Source organism: Schistocerca americana, chromosome 2 (genome assembly GCF_021461395.2).
Source record: "Schistocerca americana isolate TAMUIC-IGC-003095 chromosome 2, iqSchAmer2.1, whole genome shotgun sequence".
NCBI lineage: Eukaryota > Metazoa > Arthropoda > Insecta > Orthoptera > Acrididae > Schistocerca > Schistocerca americana.
In genome coordinates this window covers 933,191,516-933,210,234 of record NC_060120.1, presented here as the reverse complement: position 1 = coordinate 933,210,234, position 18,719 = coordinate 933,191,516, and the positions used below count along the sequence as shown (strand labels likewise).

The following is an 18,719-nucleotide window of genomic DNA, read 5'->3' as shown; positions in this document are numbered from 1 at the left end:
TTAAATATCTTTTACTTGGAATACACGGGAAGTTAAGTTCCTTTCGTTTCCCTTCAGCCTAAACTAAGTTATGACATAATTTTAACTGCATTTTGCTTTCAGCAGAGGTAGTCTATACTGACTAGCACGCAATAAAACCGTAAGATCCTTAAATATATCCACACAGAGTGCTGGAGATTCATGGCGTAAAATAAACACTATTTAAAACCTGCACGCAATTTATAGTGATTCTTAAGAAATAATTTCTTATTTAAAATTCATTTTACACCCAGTCTCCAAAACTGCCAAAAGCACATTTAAATTTTGATTAAATAACGACGTTAATGAACAGTGTATTTGACGTAATTACATTTTTTAGTTGCTCTTATTTCTTACTGCAAATCTCTACAGATATTATTATGCGAATGAGCTACAGTCACTTAGAGTCTGCACAATAATACAACGATGAAATTGTTTTAACCCGATAAATATTAAATGCAGTGGCAAATGCGGTTGCCTTAAAGCTACCTTACAGAGATCATTATCCATAGAAGAATGTTTCAGACCACTGATCACTGCACCTTGCAGTAAGCCTACGGCTGTATTATTAACCAAATTACCTACGCTCTTCATATCAGATGGCCAATTTCAAGTAACGTTCGGCCACTTAAACCATGTAATTGCCAGACTAAAGCAGCGAAATAATAGGTATGCTAAGTTAGAGGCAGATCAAAACACTGGGATGGGCTGCGATTCGAACCTCCCCATTATGTACAATGCTCTTACAGACTTTTTTTTAGTCTGGCACTTTACCACCTTTTAGTTTCTGTTTTTTAGGCCTGCAGTTTTTCCTTATAACCTGCATTCCAGACCGGTACTCGAACCTGGAACATCGCATACTGACTGACCTACGAAGGCACAAATCCCAAGGCTGACCGATGATCGATACCTCCTGTCACTTCGCCACTGCGTCACCAAACCAATAGTTCAAACTGAATTGTCCACACACGCTTCACGACGTTGCCTCATAGCGACATTTCTGTCAGTACCTCTTTACTAGTTTCTAAATTTCACAGTATTTCTCCTGCGCAGCTTGCTAGACTAGAATTCTCAGAAGAAAAATTTCCGGGGAAATTGCTTATATGTCGTTGACAGGATTTCACACAAAATAATTACGACTGCAGCCAACTATCAGAAGATCACGGCGAACAGATCCTGGCAGCATATCGGCAGATGAATGCCTCCAACTCCTTTTTGAACTAAACTGAGTGCGTAAGTGATCCACCTTCAGTAAAAATGTTCTAAAATATTTCCCTTTTCACACAAAATGTTAACCCATCAATGAATATTAACGTGATATCATTCCGACTTAACTGATATATTCAGAAGTATTAAGTGCTTTCATAGTGCAATGAAAAATGTAAGCGGAGACTGAACATATATTTAAATGAATGCAACATTATAACCACACCATCTAATTTCCCAGTAAAATCTATAAAGTGTCTTTGTGTCCGCCTTGTAGAAACGACGCATGCTATGGGGTGTAAGACTTAACTTTGCGGACCCATAAACATATTCTATTCGCAAACGAACCTGAAATACATTAGTCACCCCAAACATGTTCAAGATCAGCATGTAGTCTCGAAGTTCACAGAAATGTTGATTTACATTATACTGACTGTAATCCACGCAAAAAATGGAAAAATGAACGGGTTGTTTGAATAACGATTCTGTTGAAGGCAAATTGCGTTTAATAACTACCGACTGAAGTAAGAATAGAAGAGCACATGACAACAACGCAGAAATTTCATAAATGTCAGTGGGAAGAAAAATGAATCTAGAGGAATTTAGGTTAACTTAAAGTCATTATTCAAACATCAAATAAGAAAATGGAATGTCGAGATAACATTCGTCCTCCAATGGACCACGTGCAGTAGAATTCCAAAACATTAGATTCTGAACTAGAGGAAGCCCCACACAACCTAAAATAGCTGCTAAACATTACATAAGTGGGATTGAAACGTATGCGAAGCCCTACCAAAGAAATGCCGATATCAATCCTTTGACATGGAACGAGATCTCTCTCTTTGAACGTCGGATCTTGGATACACAAAGGATAGTACATCAAAGAAGCTGAGAATTCTGCAATAAAATATTACGCCAAGCTGCCCCTGCTAGCAAGGATCTCACCATGTACTGCTGTATGTTGGAAAATGGAAACAGCCATCAAAATGAACAACATTTCTTGTAAGTGGAAGTAGCGACCTCGTAGTGAGTGTAATACGAATGACTCTGGAAACATCATGCTCGATAACATCCTGAAGAAGTTGAAAGCAAAGTGCAGAAAAGTTCTTTATCCCACTGTCTACGTGGGCACACTTCTGTAAAAACTCATGTGCTGACACCGGATTGGTCAGTGAGCTATTCCTCCAAAGTATTGCATATAGATATGCCTTTATTAGGCAGCCGGCAGCCAAAGACAGTAGGATGCTTTTTCTCTTTTTAGTCCTTAGTCTTCTCATTGGTTTCATGCAGCCGCCAACAATTGTCCTACTGTACTAAAATCTTCATCTCAAAGTAGCACTTGAGTCCTATGTCCTCAGTTCTTGGATGTATTCCACTCTCTGCCTTCCTGTACAGTTTTTACCCTCTACAACTCTTTCTAGTATTATGGACATTACTCCTTGATGTCGTAACTCAAGTCCTATCATCTTGTCCCTTCTTCTTGTCAGTGTTTTCCACAAATTCTTTTTCTCGCCGGTTGTACGGAGAACCTCCACATTCCTTACCTTATCAGGCCACCAAATTTTCAACATTCTTTTGCAGTACCACTTCTCAAATGCTTTGATTCTCAGCTGTTTCTGTTTTCCACAGTCCATGATTCACCACTACAGACTGCTGTGCTCCAAAGGCACGAACTCGGTAACTTCTTCCTCAAATGAAGGCCTTTATTTGATTCTAATGACGTCTGTTGGTTAGGAATTCCCTCTTCGCCTGTGCTAATCTGCTTTTTTTGTCCTCCTTGCTTCGTCTGTCGTGGCTTTATTTTGCTTCCGAGGAATCAGTATTCGTTAATTCGTCTATTTCGTGATCACCAGTTGCGATGTCAAGCTTCTCGCTATTCTGTTACTTCACATTACTTTCGTTTTTCCTCGGCTTACTCTCAGTCCATATTCTGTTCATCCCATTCAACAGAGTCTGTAACTCTTCTTCACCCACACCTTCACATGCTTTAACAGACGAGAAACCGAGTGTAGAGCGTCTGTGCCCCTGGCAAGTGGCTTTAATTCACGTAAAAATAAATTATTTCAAAGATGTTTCGTAATTCACGACTTTCAAAATGTCTTAAAAAATTGTTCCAGTTGACAACATGAGGGCTTCTGTGAGGTTTGGTAGAGAGGAGAGACATACTGGCACAACTGGTGAGGGCGCATGTTCACGCGTGCCTGTATAGCCCAGTCGGAAAGTGCATTGGCCACGGAAGGCTAAGTGCTGGGTTCGAGTCCCGGCCGGCACTCAGTTTTAATCTACCAGGAAGTTTTAAAACAGCATACACTTCGCTGCAGAGTGAGAGATTCATGCTGCAATATGTATAACGACTTGTCTACCCTGAGCAAAACTGAGGTGAGTTTATTAGGAAAAATTGGCCAGATGCGAGTAGGACACGCGCACTGAGGGTTCCGTAGAAACTTAATGATGAATATAGACAGTTCACCTACTCCAGGAGTCGAGAATCTCGACCATTTTTGCCTGTTACCTACGTTGACACCGGCAAGATATCGGTCCCAGGGATTTCAAAACTTTCAATAATATTTTAAATTCAAGTTTGACGTCGCATAAGAAATGGTAAAAGAAATATTCTTTCCGTGTGATATAATTAGAAATTAACAATTTACTGATTTTACGGTGAAACCTTGCTTCTTCCTAAATTTCATGAGTCTACGTCAATGAGAAGTACCTTACAGCTAGTGGTGAGACATAAATGCCCGTATCTTTTCGCTGCATTGACTTAGAAGCTTACATTTATTACATCGCCAAGGGACTGTAGATCTTCGCATTCTTTATGTGTGACATAAATTACAACCTGAGAAACAGGGGTTAACGGACGGACTGAAGGACAGAAAACAAATAATAACTTTCCTTAGTTTGATACAGTGAGGAATTCACAGTTTTCAGATTTTTTCCTTTACTTGTGCAGTGGGACTCTTCTTCTTGCCAAGTTTCACGATTCCAGGTCAACGGAAAGTCCCCTACAGGTTTTGATGAGTGAGTCTGCGAGTATCAAATTATGTAACATATACAGCCCTATCTCTTGACTGCATTCACTTAGAAGCTTAAATGTTATACACCGCCAAGGTACCTTAAGAGTTAGAGTGTGACATAAAATTCAACTTGATACATGTGTCCGTTCCTAAGAGAAAAGAGTCTTAAGATATGGACGGACAGGCACAAAAATGGTTCAAATGGCTCTGAGCACTATGCGACTTAACTTCTGAGGTCATCAGTCGCCTAGAACTTAGAACTAATTAAACCTAACTAACCTAAGGACATCACACACATCCATGCCCGAGGCAGGATTCGAACCTGCGACCGTAGCGGTCGCTCGGCTCCAGACTGCAGTGCCTAGAACGGCACGGCCACTCCGGCCAGCCGGACAGGCACATAATCTGATAAAAAGAAAAGAGAAAATATATTTTTTTTCGTGTGATATAATTACATATTTACAGGTTTAGGGTTTTTTTTCCTTTGGTTGTATTGTAAAGACTTGCTTCCAGCCAAATTTCATCAGTGTAGACCAACGTTAAGTACCTACACGTTTTGATGAAAGAGTTTCCGAGTATCAAAATATGGGACATAAGTAGCCGTACCGTTTGATTGTATTGACTTAGAAACTTCAGTTTTGTACACCGCCAAGGAACCGCAGGATTTAGTAACCGATATAATTTCAACTTGATACCTCCACCCGTTCTGAGAAAAGTAGGACGAACAGACAGACAGACAGACAGACAGACATACGGACGGACAGCAAAGTGACTCTCTAAGGGTCCGTTTCTATCGAACCAGGTATGGTAGAACCATAAAAACACAGTCAGGGCATCGCAGAGAGTGGTGGAATCTAACGCATTAGTGTACACATGACGTATTGGCGTGTTAGATCGGTACCAACGGAGCAATGTCAGCTCACTGAGTCGGCACTTTTACAAAGTGACTGACGGCTCAGTGTGTGTGTGCGAGAGTTTTACCGGTAATGGGCCGCAGCTGCGGCCCACAATGGCCGACCGTGGGGCGGCGGTGGCGGCCGACCGCCGCCCGCGGCGTGGGAGGTGCCGCCCGCCGCTAAGGACACTGCAGTGTCGCCGCAACCAGCGGGCCCCAAGGCGCACCCAGCTCTTGCCGTACACATTGTGCTACCAGGGCGCTGCAGCCATCTTGTTTCCATTTCTTTGTTGCATTTTTTAGGTAACCGAAGATAAAAAAAAACGACGAGGGTAATTGTGAGGCCAACTAATATAAGGACGACACACACATCCATGCTCGAGGCAGGATTCGAACCTGCGGCCGTAGCAGCAGCGCTGTTCCAGTCTGAAGCACCTAGAACTGCTCGGCCACAGCGGCCAGCAAGGAAAGGGGAATCATTTGCTAAAACATTCGATAGAAAATAACATACAGAAAGATGTTTGTCTTTAATACAGGACTCGTAGCTTTGACAGATTTCAGGCTTGGGGTTTTTTACTGACAAAGTGAAGACCCATTTTCACGACATCACGTTACTAGTTTTGTTTCGCATTTTAACGTTTCACAACAGTCAAAATACACCACCCATCTTTTTACCACTAAAGACAGCATTTTATTCCCATCTTTATGATGTAAAAGACATGTTTTTGGTACACTGAAACAAATACTAATGCACACCTACTACTGACTGATAATTTGTCGAAGATTCAGTTCTATATGTTAAAACATGAACTTCAAATGTGTTCCAGAAGGTGTATCGTTCAAATTAATGATTATAATTGCATCTGGTTTTATATTATCAACAATTTTTTCTAAAATTGTATTTTTTCACTATTGGTATCCTAGTATGTCCTAGAAGCTGCATTGTTCAAATTATAATGAAATCCCGTTACTGTATTAACAATTTTATCTAAACTTCTCTCCTTCCACTGTATGAAAAATTCAAAGGTATACCATTCTTTTATAGTCTTAAAAAAGAAATTTTGGGACTAAAAAATGTTTGCCTTGTGAAAGGACTGTATGTATTCATCTTTTACAAAACAACTAATTATTTACATGTTAAGTGTGCTTTTAGAACGTTATAATAGTTTTCTGTTAAAGAAACAATACATTTCCAAGAAATACTACGAATATTACATTTGGAAAAATACTCGAACCATGTGGCATTTGTTATAAATCATGGAAACCTATAGGATAAACAATTTTATGATCAAAAAGTTTCAAATTCAAAGATACAAATGATGTTTTTATAGGTTGCGAAATAATTGGGATAGTTTTCGTTTATGCTTTAGTGTGACTTGTTAGTCCAATAGACATGAGTCCTGTACTTTATAATTTCAGTTAGAATAAACAGAGATAGGATAAACTGAGGATGGTATCGCATGCCTCCTAATTTCTATATAGGAACACCTGATGATTTTTAAATTAAAAGAAGCGCTATTAACATCTACAGCTTTAGTCTTAATTCCTACGTATTTGTAGCCCTCTGTCGCTACAGGACTGCGAATTCTAGCGTGCAGCACGGCGATGTCTAACGTAACTATGTCGGTGCGTGGGAAACAGTGTGCTGTAATCGAGTTTGGAGTTCCAAGTGTTCAGCCACATATGGTGAAACCTCACCTTCAGCATGACAATGCAGACCACACTCGAGCGCTGCGACATCTGCAGCAATCTGACGCCTTGGATTCACTGTCATCGATCATCCTCCATAAAGTTCTGACTTCGCCCCAACTTCCAAAACTTAAAGAAACAAAGTCAAACATTCTACAATGACGTTATCAACAAACTGGTCTCTCGCTGGGAGCAATGTGTTCGTCGCCACTATGACCGTGTAGGGAAATAAATATGTAACCAGGAACAATAAAGGTGTAGAATGTTAAACAGGTTGTTATTTTTAAAGCCTTAAAAGTTTTCACATAAAAAAAATCGGAGGTTTTCCTCTCCAGCAAGCCCTCGTAAATTTTGCGCTCGGACATATCAATAATGACCTGTCTTCAATGGTAATATTGGCGCAACCTTTGAGCTTAAATGATAAAAAGTCGCTCGTAATCTTAGTATCCCAACACAAACTAAAGTTCAGAATTCAGTGAACAATTGTCTACTATTCTTTACGCCAGTACCATACCGGAAAACTGTGGAGAACTTGGATGTAGCCTTGTAAGAGCATCTTAGATGGGCAGAAAATACTGTCGCCACGTTCAGAATGGCTTCTATGCCCTCAACATATTTCTACCGGAAGCGAAACGTAAACTTAAGCAATATCTCGTACTACCGAACCTCCATTATTGCGATGTAATCCAACGCGGTAAGGTTAGTTAAAACACTAAACGCTTAGAACTCTTGTATTCATTACATCTGAAATATTCATCTATGTAACCGTGTCATATGCCTAGTTTGATTGGTTGCAACCACACAAGTTATGGGAGTACCACCCGGTGTGCCTATTGCATTGGCTCTTCAGTGCAAATGCACCCTAGTACCTCGCATAAGAGATTAAGTACGTCTCATCTCCTCATACTGATCGCAACACAACGTCTCACCCACCTACGCTGATATCTGTGCCCGTTAATAAAACCACAAAAATTCGCAAAATCCTTCTCTGTTTCTGCCGTCCGCCTCTGGAACAAATTGCCCAGTAATCTACGTACAAATCAAACCCCTGTTGAGTAAGTTCCAACATATTAATGGAGGGCAGGACCAGCAAATTGGGTATTAAATTTCCTTCTGTTTTCTTCCAATATCCATCACAGCTGCGATAATAGCCGTTCCTTTGTGGTGACTAGTTTTGGGCCATCACGTCTGTGGCCATGGTTTGAAAATGCACCTGATGTTTCGAAACTAGTCACCACAAAGAAATTACTATATCGCAACTGTGTTCCCTCTGTCGAACGGTACAATCAATGCACCTATGTTCATCCAGTTACGTTTCTTTCTCTTTTTCTTTCTCAATGAGCCACGCCACTTCCTTTTATCATCATTAACTGTGTGCTACAGCATTCCTGTTCGTCTTCCTCTTCCACCCCTTTCTCTCAGTGCATTGGCACTAGAGCTCAGCGTTCAAACCTAGTAAAACGGTCCTAATTTCTTCTTCTCTACTTTTACCGATTCCGAATTACTACTACTGTTGGGTTAAGACTCTTTTATGATAAGCTGAAGGTACTGTTCTTGGGCTACTTGTTCTAGAAGAAAGTAAACGCGCAGCTAATATCTTTCCCCACTTTGTCATTTACCTTCTAATATATTTAAGCTCCTTACTGCACGTGACCCGTAAAGGCTACGTCGCAATACATTCACAAAAACACCTCGTAATCCATTACCAATGAGTTCCGGGTATATGCCCATTTATTCCGCCCCTAAGCAGACTGTTTCTGTCGTGGACTACTATGTGTTTGGTATCTTCTAGCAGGTAGCGTCTAGCTCTAATAAACATTGATTGAGATCGTTGATATGGTTCACAAGCTCACTTCAGTCATAAACAAAATAAATACATCCAAGCGAGACGCATACCAGATAAAATGTACACAAGAAGTATTTGTGTAAGTGCTGCTGTAATTATTAGGCAGTCCAATCAACAAACAAGTAAATGATCCCTGGTTGGAATAAAGCACCAAGGAATAAGTGATGTGGACCTATCTCGAAATGACCCAGCTGTAAACAGTTTCGGCTTCAAGTATTTGTTAATTGGTTGCTTCACGAACACTATCTTCAATAACGGGAGTTCGCAGTATTAATAGAGCAAAAGTGTTCATTCTTTTCCCCAGTGTCTTGAAAATGCGTTTGGTTTAATTGTGGCGACCACGGATTATCAAAATAACAGAGAACCAGTCTCCTTAGCTTAACCGTTATGTCAACACACTTCGTTATGTAACAAGTGCGTAAATTTCTGACTCTGAAACACCCCTGAACAGCACAAACGCAATTTTAAATTCAAGTGTTATTGGAGGAGAACTGTTGAAACGTAAATCGTTAAGTGGCTTGAAAGTATGTAACACGCTTTAATAATATTTGGCTACAGTAGTTCGTTTGTGCTGGTTCTCACCAGCAATCAAATGTCGGTTGACAGTCGACAGTGTGATTACAGAGATGTGCATTCTGCAGCTTCCTACTTGAGACGATTGATGCAAAATCTCTTGTGCCGACGCTCCGTTGTCTCGTTGATGGCTGGTCTGTCTAAGCACACCATAAATAAACTTTCGCTACTTCAAAAGCGGAACAGGATAGGGCCAATCGAATTTATTTAACATTAAGAACATAGGTTTCCAGAAGCAACAGTGGAAGGCTGTCCGATCATCAAACCCAACGTGCAGTCCATCCGTTTATTTTTCACGTCACCAAAATTAAGCTGTTTAGGAGATCGGCCATTACACAGATTCCGATACAGTTTTGAGCATACTAAACCAGACCATAGACAGCTCACGGCCCATATGACTGCAGCTCTTTTCAATCGTGGTACTCGGCTTTGCTCAATCAACATAGCTCACAACCACTCCTTAACTGTTTCTCCATAACGTTATTCATTATTGATTTTCTTAACGGTTCGAAGCTCCTACGGTTGCAACGACATTACATGCGCACATGGAAAAAATGTTACCCAATAAATACAATACTAATTTGACATAAGATATTACGCTGCATCTGTACACACAAAGTCATTAAAAGGTAAGCATTGTTAACAGAAAAAAAGAAGTAGTGAAAAAAAAATACATACAGACTTCATTAATATTTTTACAGAGCCCTAAACGACTAGTAGTAGTAGACGGACATGGAATAACTAGGTCAAATAAGGATGTTACTCTAAATTCCTTTAATTTGTATTTACTGTTGTAATTATCGAAGAATATAAACTGTGTGTTTCTATCCGCGCTATTGTCATTTTCTAAATGCAGTATGCTATACTAGGTGTAATGTAAAATATGTAGAATTCTTGATTAAATATAAATAGTGGCTTCTCAGGTTAAATAAATAAAAAAATAAAATAACAAAAAATGCCACAACGTGAGTAAACTGTAATCTACTCGGGTGTAAGGAACTGAAATGTCAGTATACCTCCTCCCCCTTCCCCCTTCCCCCCCCCCCCCCCCTACCGCCAACCTTACCACAAGTCATTTTGCGTGTTCGTGCTGCTTTGAACTGCTGCGGACGGATACAACACTTCGGTATTATTTCGCCCACTCACACGTATTTACATTACATGTATTTATATTGGTACTTCCCTGCCAATGTGTCTTTCACACACTCAGTGACGAAAGACGGGAGCTGTCACCAGTGAAACCATTCCTGTGTCCGAGAGAAACGATTTTGGGGAAATCATGGGATAATGAAGCAGACAGGCGTCACTGGATGCGGACGTGGAGTGGCATGTGGTCAGCACACAGCTCTCCCGACCATATGTCAGTTTACGAGACCGGAGCCGCTACTTCTCAATCAAGTAGCTCCACAGTTTGCCTCACAAGAGCTGAGTGCACCCCGCTTGCCAACAGCGCTCGGCAGACCGGATGGTCACCCATCCAAGTGCTAATCCAGCCCGACAGCGCTTAACTTCGGTGATCTGACGGGAATCGGTGTTACCACAGCGGCAAGGGCGTTGGCTATCGTGTATAGAGCGAGTCAAAAATGTGTTAAATATTTGACAAATTTTCTTCCAGTTTTAAGAGAAAAGAACGAAGGGAGGAATAAGTTTTTCCATCATTGATTAACTATTACTGTAGACGCTGTGCCATACACACTAGACAAATAAATGCTTAATGTAAGATTTTTGAAACTACTAGCATGAAATGCTACTTAATGTAAATACATGCCCTGCTTTCTTTAAATAGCGCCAGAAAAAGAGGAGGAAGTACACTTACGTATTGTGCAAAGAAGAAGCAAAAGACAAAATCAAACTTCAGTTACGCAATACACAAGCCTTAAAGTACGCCAAGTATGACTTGCAACTTGATCGACACAGAACAAAAGCGAGGGTGGAGAATTGCAAGAAAATGAACAACGAAAGTGTTCTGTCAGGTGCAACAACGGAACTCAGCGCCCACTCAAAGAGTGTGGCACGATTCCAAGAGACAGAACCACTTTCAAGCCGTGCCTTCTTCAGTAATTGGAACGGAGAATGCCATCATCGTAATCACTTGTGGATTAGATCTTCGATTTATTCCACTGCTTGTAACCACTGTCTTCAGACTTTATAATCAAATGGCTGCGACGATGATTATCAGCTACGATTTGCCGTTGCTGTTCGTATCAGCGTTATGTTTTTTTCTTCTTTTTGTTTTTCAGTGTCGTTCAACTAGACTAATTAGGGAGCAATCTAGTGAACAGGCACATCAAATTGCACTTAAAAAATCGTTTGTAACGAGAACAAACCGAAATTTTCCTTCAAAACTGGGCATCGCATGAAACAATTGTAGAGCATTACTTTTATATTAATTCCATCAACATATTGCTATTACCTTCCGAAACGAGGAAAAACGCATCTGATGACTCCTAGGTGTTATTTTGTCGTTAAAAGGTCGTCAGACTATGTGGATATCACCTTCGTTCATCATCCTCTTCATCATAAACCTTGTATTAGTTCGGACGCCATACTTCGGTGTCGAACAACATTTTACTATCTGACTTTGCTGTCTTCGGCATATACACATAACTGCCTGAGAATAACTTTTAATTGAGTCAGAATTCGTTTCTGACCAAGGATGGAATATAAATGCCAACCGGAGTGTTTGATTTAAGTAAATATGAAATCAACAGCTGCGAAACAACCCCAGGAATTTCTCAAGTGGCATCTCAACCATTCTCCCACATTGACAAAATTTAGAGAATCATTTGGTAACAAAGAAGTCTCGAACAGAACCTGACGACGGCAGTTCCGAAAGTAGGGTCCGATTGGTCGCGAAACGAAAACCACAGTGAAATCCAAAAATTTTTTATTAGCGACACCTTCCAGCTACCTCTAAATAGTCACCGCTCCGACTTAGACATTTGTCGTGGCGTTGTACGAACTTTCCAGTACCCTCGTCACAGAAAGTAGTCCTGTGTGCTTTCCGCCAGTTCTCTACACTGGTCTGCCTTTCGTTGTTAGTGCCAAAATGTTGTCTTCGTAGCCAGTGGTCCATGTAAGCAGAGATGAACAATGCAGGAAGCCAATCGAAAGCTATATTGTGGGTGATCAAACACTTCCCATTGAAAATGCAGCAGGAGCGTCGTAATGGCCCCTGCAGAATGCGGCTGAAAATTGCCCTGAAGAATTAAATGCATGACATTTATGTTATGTGGGCTGCAGAGCTTCAGGCGAAATCTCCCACCAGACCCACATACTTCGCGGGAGACACTTGTTTTACGCATTTTTACGTGATCACTTTGCATCGTAAATTGAAAAGAGCGATGTGAAGGGATCGACAGCTGCACTAAAGACACTGCCCAACATATTTATGCAAAGGTCCATGGGATTTTCACAATGGCTTCTACTCCGCACCTGACAGGACCTTACTTTCTGAATATGCCTCGTATATACAATTATTCAGCTGCTTAAATATCCAATGTCACAGTCGAGCTTCAGATGTATTATTTTTTATTTGTAACAAATGTGACTAAAATATTTATTTATGTTGTTATTGATGCATGTGGAGTAAAAACAAAGGAGAATTAAATGCGATAGTGGAAGCTAGCCTACTTCACTTCAATCGTACCGATGGCCCCGCTGACATTAGTGTTCCCTTATAATGCCCAAGGTAACGTGTCAGCCTGAGAAAATAACACTCACAGCTTCCAGTTCCACCGTGGAGTTGAATGTCAGATTTAAATCTGCAATCACTGTGTTTGTCTTGTTCATGGAGGTTGACGTGTGTAGAGAAACCCAAACTTTAAAAACAAATATTACACGGATTTTAGACGATCAGAAACTGCGGACTATTGGTCGCAAATTAATATATGTAGAATTACGAAGCGAACATTGCGTAGAAGGCAGGTGTTTGTCTGCTGCTTACGTTTCTGTAGGTGTTTCTACGTCTTTACTTATTGCGAAGCTCTCGTATTTCTTCACCTAACACTTCTACAACTAGATATGTGCTCCGCAAGCCAACATAACGGTGCATGACCGACGTTGCCTTGTACTACCGTTGGTCATTACCTTTCCTGTTCCATTCGCAAATGGAACAAGGGAGAAAGGACTGCCTTCATGTTTCTGTACACAGTCCCGATTTCTCCTACCTTGTCTTTGCAGTCCTCACGCGCAATCTCGGTGACAGTAGAATGGTTCTGCAGTTTGTCGCAAATACTGTTTCTCTAAACTTTCTCAAAAATGTTTTTTTTAAAAAAAAGCTTTGTCCAGGGACTCTGATTTGCGATCAGGTACGATTTCCTTAATGCTCACCTGCTGATCGAATCTGCCGGTAACAAACCTAGCAGGACGCCTCTGAAGTGCTTCGATTTCATCCTTTAATTCGACCTGATGGGGACCAGAAGCACTCGATCATTTACTAAAGAACGAGTCACAAAAGTTTTCTGTACGCAGATTCCTTAATAGATGAGCTACACTGTCTCAGAATTCGCCCAATAAACCGAAGTCAAGCAGCCCCATTCTCTAAAACCGATATTACGTGCGTGTCTCATTTCACGCCGCTTTACAACGTTACAAGTCAAGCAGGGCACCACTAAATCCGTATATTAACATTAGAAGACTGTTTCTCTCAGTGCAGTTCCGCACTGTCGCCTGATAAACAAAGTAACAGCCTACGGAATACCAGACCAGCTGAGTGGCTGGATTGAAGAGTTTTTAGCAAACAGAAGACAGCATGTTGTTCGCAATGGAGAGACGTCTACAGACGTTAAAGTAACCTCTGGCGTGCCACAGGGGAGTGTTATGGGACCATTGCTTTTCACAATATATGTAAATGACCTAGTAGATAGTCTCGGAAGTTCGATGCGGCTTTTCGCGGATGATGCTGTAGTATACAGAGAAGTTGCAGCATCAAAAAATTTTTGCGAAATGCAGGAAGATCTGCAGCGGATAGGCACTTGGTGCAGGGAGTGGCTACTGACCATTAACATAGACAAATGTAATGTATTGCGAATACATAGAAAGAAAGATCCTTTATTGTATGATTATATGATAGCGGAACAAACACTGGTAGCAGTTACTTCTGTAAAATATCTGGGAGTATGCGTGCGGAACGATTTGAAGTGGAATGATCATATAAAATTAATTGTTGGTAAGGCGGGTACCAGGCTGAGATTCATTGGGAGAGTCCTTAGAAAATGTAGTCCATCAGCAAAGGAGGTGGCTTACAAAACACTCGTTCGACCTACACTTGAGTATTGCTCATCAGTGTGGGATCCGTACCAGATCGGGTTGACGGAAGAGATAGAGAAGATCCAAAGAAGAGCGGCGCGTTTCGTCACAGGGTTATTTGGTAAGCGTGATAGCGTTACGGAGATGTTTAGCAAGCTCAAGTGGCAGACTCTGCAAGAGAGGCGCTCTGCATCGCGGTGTAGCTTACTGTCCAGGTTTCGAGAGGGTGCGTTTCTGGATGAGGTATCGAATATATTGCTTCCCTCTACTTATTCCTCCCGAGGAGACCACGAATGTAAAATTAGAGAGATTCGAGCGCGGACGGAGGCTTTCCGGCAGTCGTTCTTCCCGCGAACCATACGCGACTGGAACAGAAAAGAGAGGTAATGACAGTGGCACGTAAAGTGCCCTCCGCCACACACCGTTGGGTGGCTTGCGGAGTATAAATGTAGATGTAGATGTAGATCTGCATTAAATTACATTTTCCTCATTTACAGCAAAACTGCCATACATCACAAAACTAGGAACTCTCTTCAAGTCAACTTGTATCCTCCTACAGTCAATTACAGACGACCCTGTCCTGCACGCTACAGTGTCTTCAGCGAATTGCCATGGATTCCTGCTCACCCTGTCTATCACGTCATTTATGCGTGTAAAGAACAAGAGTAGTCCCACCACACTACAAATCAAATAAATACAGTCTCGATCACGTTTTCAAATTTTTTGTTTGTTAGCAACCGGTTTTCGCCCTTTCCTCAGGCCATCTTCAGGCTTTCCACCGTCGTTATGGTTGCTGATGGAGCGAGATCCGTAGAAGTACGACTGTCACTATGACACTTCCCCGGGGCTCCTTTGACGATGCCCTTGTCTCAGGCGATCACTCGCCACTCGCCTACTAGTCTCTTGTAGAGTCTTTAATTGGAACACAAGAGAAGATTCTCTTCTTGCCAAGTAGCACGTGATTCCACCCAGTAAGAAGTGAGCGGAATTTCGTTTCTTTCTCGTCTGAATGGTGCTCAGTCCAAGTTATTCGAGTCATGCGGCACTGCTAGTATTTCTTCATTCCTCAGGACCCCTGGAGGAGAACACTTTTGACACAATGAAATCGTGTAGAGTCTGTGCCACTCCTAACAGACGAGGGGAAAGTCTTGTAAGTTTTTTAGGCGAGGGGCACAAAACGCGGTTTGGGAGCGTTGACCCTGCGGCAGTGCGCGGTGTGCCGTGCCGCGCAGTGGCGCTCCGGCAAAACCTGCGGCCGCGGGCTCCTGTTTCACACGCTCTCCACGTAACAGCAGGTACGGCCGGCGGGCCCCATACAATGCGGCAGGAAGCTGCCGCGCCGACAATGCTCCTTGCTGCAGCTCCCGATGTTTCCTTTGTGCCCGTCCGATCTGTCAGATTTCTCCCTTTACACTCAGTTTCTCAAATTACCTGCCGCTGCCGTTTTGCAACGTCGGTGGGAGTCAAGCAGTATCCGAACAAGAATCACTGCGCGTTTATGTGCGGATTTTCCTGTCGAAAACCGAAAGGCGCAGATAATTCAATCCGTATTCCGCTAGAAATTACCTCATGATTGACAGCTACGATCGAAGCACAAGGGTGGGGCTCAGTGATGACACTGTACGCGTTCTGACAATCTCACACCACATTTGGCAAACTTTCGGAGGTATTCTTGGTGGCAATAGTTAGTGACTCAGCCTGTATATCACCCAATTGCCGTCGATACTATTTTTCTGAATTGAAACCCCATCTGGTCCATGCTTGCATAGTTACATTGAAAGTAGTGGAGATTGTTTCTCAGGAAGACGTGAAGCGGATTTTTGTCAGCTTTGTTTAGATATATGTATTTTGCGTTTATTTTTGGTGGATTTGGAAGTTAAGGTATTCAGGCTCGCTACAACTACCTTGTAGTCACTAATGCCAGTACCCGTCAGGACGCTCTCTGTTGTAAGAGGTCAAGTTGGTTTTCGCAACCATTTACACTACTAGTGAGTGCCTAAACTGATTGTTCAATATAATTTTCTCAAAACGCTTTCTATACGGTTTCGGACGATGTTTTATTCGAGTCCTCCCTCGGGCATGGGTGTGTGTGTTTGTCCTTAGGATAATTTAGGTTAGGTAGTGTGTAAGCTCAGGGACTGATGAACTTAGCAGTTAAGTCCCATAAGATTTCACACAGATTTGAATATTTGAACGTGCTATTATGTAAACATTTAGATGGTAGTTTGAAGTCACCACCAAGTATAATTGTATGAGCGACGTACCTATTTGAAATGAAACTTAAGCTATCTTTGAACATTTCAAGGCCTGTATCGGCTGAGTCGGAGGGTCGGTAAAAGGAACCAATTATTAATTTTTTTCTATTTGTGAAGTATAACTTCTTTCCATGTTAACTCACATGAAAAATCTACTTTAGTTTCATCACAAAGTAAACTACCTCTGACAGCAGAAAACACCCCACCGCCAACTGCTTTAATCTATGCTTTCTGAACACAGTTAGGTCCATTGCTTAAATTTCGATTTAACTTATTTCCGGTTAATAAAAACCGAACACTGCATTGATAATCTTAAAGACACGGTCGATACAAATTACATGTTTTTACTAGAAAGTGCTATTTGTATACGTTGCATTCACCAAATGCATTTGGCGTCAAACATGGGCAGAAAGCGAACCCCTTACCACCAGAGTAGTTGCTGTTAAGAGGTGGCTTCCTTGCTTACTACTATGCTGATTTGTGACCGGGCCAAGTAGGGATAGACAGACAACAGCTGTGACAAAAATAGATGGCAACACGTATTAGGAACGACTTGCAATGATTTATTGATGGTAGTTTTTCAGTACTTGTATGAAGACTGTGCGTGGCAATATAGTTCATAGTTCACATACCCTAACCTATCTCTGGATATTATTATAATCCTAAATCTAGCGAATGAGGACTAACAAAACATTTGTAATTTCCATTTTGGCATTACATGGCGATGACTGTAAACGAGTCCCGAGACGCTCACTGAGACAATGCCTTGGTGCTGTCAGACTATTCCCCGACGATTGTCTTGAGGTACTGCCCGCTGACTGCAGCCTTATATCTCCTTATACTTAAGTCTGTCGACTGAATATTCACTTCGGAACTGTTTGTGCTACGTACGGTGCTACCTTGTGTATACGCTGCAGCAACGTCCCGAAACGGAAACACTTTTATCGCCCCTTGTATACATTTGAAAACAAACTCGGACAGAAAGTGAGCTCTAAGCACAAGATATACTAGTATTTTATTAGTATTAGATGTGGCACAGGCTCTGACTGCAGAAAGGTTTGGAAATGGATCGGGATGTACTTTTCTAAAAACGGTTCCAGCATTAATTCGCTTGTTTTAGGGACAAAAAGCGAAATCTAAAAATGGATGACTAGGCTGCGATTTGAACCCTGCTCATCGTCCGTGTGAATCCACTGACTGAATCTGAGTAGCTCAGAAACCGCTTGTTGGCATTCTTCTGAGCGATAGCAGACGTTAAGTATTAGTTGATGGATGTTTCTCCTTCCGCATTTGACATTTTGGAAGGCAGCGGATCGAGCTGAGAAATCGCTTCCTAATGTTGAAGTGAAGTTCTGTCCTTGAGCTTGGCACTGCTCTGTATGTGTGCCACGGAAAACCGCAGGAAAAGCCATCCTAAGGTCACAGCCATTACTGTGTACAAGGTCTGTATTAATGGATACCTTTCCCGGATACTCGGAGAAGAAAGCATAGCCTGTGGTTACCGCTCGTAGACTACGAGATAACGTTTGCCCTTATTAACTGAGATTCATTAAAATTTCTGGAAGCGCATACGAGCTGTATTCTCTCAGTGTTAGTAACAAAAACAATGAATTACAAAGGGGTCTATACATTGTCTCAGATAAGAAACCACCAATTTTCTGTAAGTAGCTTCACTAAGTAACACAGTCCTGAAAGTCTCTCTGCACATATTCAGTCAAAATATTACGAGATATTACCAGGGTAGTTTCTGATTATACACCTTGGCTATTTTGTGCTAAAAACATTACTGCCTGCTTTAACGAGAGAGGCTATCATACTACATTAACTCTACCCACATTTTCTTAGAAATTAGGTGATACCGGTTAAAATGAATTTGGCCTTACCTGTCCTTCTACAAAATTGCGGTAGCAGACTCGACACAATTACAGGAACTTGTTAAGTTTGCATCGTATAGAAGAAGTAAGATTTCC

General features: G+C 41.6%; 1 protein-coding gene and 1 pseudogene across 1 annotated transcript in view; one reads left to right on the top strand and one right to left on the bottom strand.

Moving 5' to 3' along the window:
- Positions 1 to 18,719, top strand: part of LOC124596009 (flocculation protein FLO11-like) — a 487,257-nt gene that overhangs the window by 408,330 nt on the left and 60,208 nt on the right. The gene's annotated exons all lie outside the window — the stretch shown is intronic.
- On the bottom strand, positions 10,686 to 10,803 carry LOC124597178 (annotated as a pseudogene).